Source organism: Aphanomyces astaci, assembly GCF_000520075.1.
Source record: "Aphanomyces astaci strain APO3 unplaced genomic scaffold supercont1.127, whole genome shotgun sequence".
NCBI lineage: Eukaryota > Oomycota > Saprolegniomycetes > Saprolegniales > Verrucalvaceae > Aphanomyces > Aphanomyces astaci.
Genome location: NW_009798390.1, coordinates 129,698 through 132,630, shown reverse-complemented (window position 1 = coordinate 132,630; position 2,933 = coordinate 129,698).

The following is a 2,933-nucleotide window of genomic DNA, read 5'->3' as shown; positions in this document are numbered from 1 at the left end:
TGAGTACTACTAGGAGTAGTAGAAGGAATTTCTTTGATACCGCATAGAGTAAGCGTACAGTTAATGATTATTATACGTATACTACGTTGTACTACAGTACAGTACTTTGTAGTAGAGAACAGTACCTCGTACTGTAAAGGACGACATTTCACACTGTACATACTACAGTACAGTACAAGGTACTACTACAGTATTAATAGTAATACAGTATACTACTATTAACAGTTAATAGTACCGTACAACTACTCAGTAGTACTACTCCTTAGTACTACTACTACTTAACTACTTAGTACTACTACTTAGTAGGTATTAATAGTACAGCAAAGAAGTACTATGATGATTGATTTTCACTGTGTTTCCTCATAATTATATCAAGCTATATCTGATTTATAGGAGAATTATCCATAGTCTACAAAGGTATATACACATTCAGTGGCCCATTCGGTGATACCGTAAACAATCAATGATTTGCCGTGCGTCTTGCCCAATAGGATGACAAGATTGATATGATTGGATAAAAATATTTACCGAAGCAATGAAACCCTTGGTTAGTTGATATTATTCGGGGAATTTTGTTATAGAATTTCAACCTTATTCAGAGGTACTTTCAACGTATGATACTTATTTGCTTCTATATATAGATATTTGTATCGTTGCTCGAAGCATTTCCAATACTTTAATAAAATCTATATTTCGGCATATCAATGATCACTGTTTGGAGTGGCCATCTCTACAATTCTATTACTTCAATTCCAAACTTTTGAATTGCCTTCTATCTAAATCTAACTAAAGTGCTTGGACTAAAGAAAACTTCGTATCATTCAACATACGTCATAACAATCTTTAAGATATTTCCAGTTGAATATACAGTGCATAGTATACGAACAGTTCGGCACAGTATATTATGTATGTTAATCAGTAACATTAAACATACCTCTTAAGAATCCTTTAAAATTTGTGCAGTTGAATGCTACCAAGTATACGTACAGTGCATTGAATATGTTATTCAAGTGAAGTAACGTCCGAAATACGCAATAATAATCCTTCAAGATGTGTGCAGCTGAATATGCAGTAAGGTGACGTTCCAAGTAGTTTTCAGAAATAGCATGAGCCAATCAAAATCGATATACCTATTTTTTTCACGATTTAGGAAAAGACGTCTAGGACCTCTTTTTCTACTTTTGGTATAGTGAGTTGCGTGAAAAATCGCAGAAAAAAGGTAAAAAAGTAGGAAACTGTACTTGGAACCACTTTTTCATTTGATAAAAATACCTCTTGGAACAGGCCCTAACGTTACATAGTACACGTTCAGTACTGTTTATTGTACTAACTTCATTTCCAATCGGAGGTAGTATACTTTACTCAATTGAAGTAATATTCAAAACAGGACTACTCTTCCATACAAAATCAATAGAGGGATTTGACGATACTACAAAAGTAGTGCGCACTACGAATCAATGAGTAATTAGATGATTCACAGGGAGACTGCGCCCAAAGCGTAAGCGGTATACAATATGTTGTTCGCAGTCTCTCTGCGTTGGGGTAGAGATTTTGGGCGATCAAGATGTTGTTGTCGATGTTGTGTGTGCACAATACTTTAATCAAGTCTAATTAACCGTCAAAATGCGTCAAAATAATCAATACATACTTTAATCAAGTCCAGGTAACCGTCGAAAACCGTATATATTAAGCTATCTCAAGATATTCAATACACTATTTATGACCAAAGTTTAGTAATCACCGTTTTGTTAATGCAAGTGTGGGAATGTACGTAGTACTAAACAATAGTCTAATTTGACTGATTAATGTCTAAAGTACAACTGTACTCTTCCTGAGTACGAGTACAGGTACTGTATACGACTACTACTGTAGTAGTACAGTAGAACTACGGTAGTATTAATAGTAGTAGAACAGTACATACTGAAGTACCTATAAGTACTACGTAGTACTAGTACTGTACGCGTACAGTAGATTGTATACCGGTATGCTAATCAAGTGAAGTACGTACTCCATGCGGATGTACATAATGGAGTAATTTTCAGTTAACCTTACATTCAAAGAAGGACTTGTACATCCAATCAAAGCATCATGCCAGTACTCCGTCTAGTACTAGATGGAGTACTAGAAGGACACAAGACTTGATACCGCATAGAGTAAGTACAGTTAATGATATACGGTACTGTAAACTTCAAGGCTTCTAGTATAGGGATTGGATATAAATGCTGCGTACTGTATACTAGTATTTCTTTGTGTCGCGACAAAAAATCCAGTGACGTCCCCGGAAACAGTGTTTACGTTATCCGGATTTTACAGTACTCACAGTCAATTTGGAATTGCTTTCGTGCGGCAATTTGCGCTTCTGGCCCTCCCTGCCCCTCAAACACTAGCAGTTCTTCAACTGCTCGGTGGAAACTCGTGACTTCCACTACCGATAAGTAGACGAGTATACAAGTGCTGAATTAAGTTACTAGCTTGTAATCGTGCTAGAGTGAGATAAATTGCTTTCAGAGCAACAATCCATCGCTAGTGGCCGTTACTTGCATTGTGAGAAATCACACTTGAACTGTCATACGTAAGTCGGGTGTTTGAGGTTTCCCTCTTTACTTTTGTCCCCGTGTGTGTGGCTTACGTGTGTGGCTCCGTGTGTGGCTCCGTGTCCGTCGACCCCCGATTTTCGTTCAAGAGCCGTCATCGCTGATTCTGGTACGTATTACGTTTCAGAGGTTTTGTTTACTTCCACCCATATCGAACTCTGGAGGTATTTTGTGTGATTGGATTAAACAGGTTCAATAAAACTACAGGAGTACTCGTGCGTGATCAAATCATAGAGATATTAATTTCCAGGATTAGGAAATATGGAACCAACAAAACCGCCCGATGAAAAGAGGCGAAAAATTACCCAAACCAACTCGAACCAAGTAATATTGACAAAC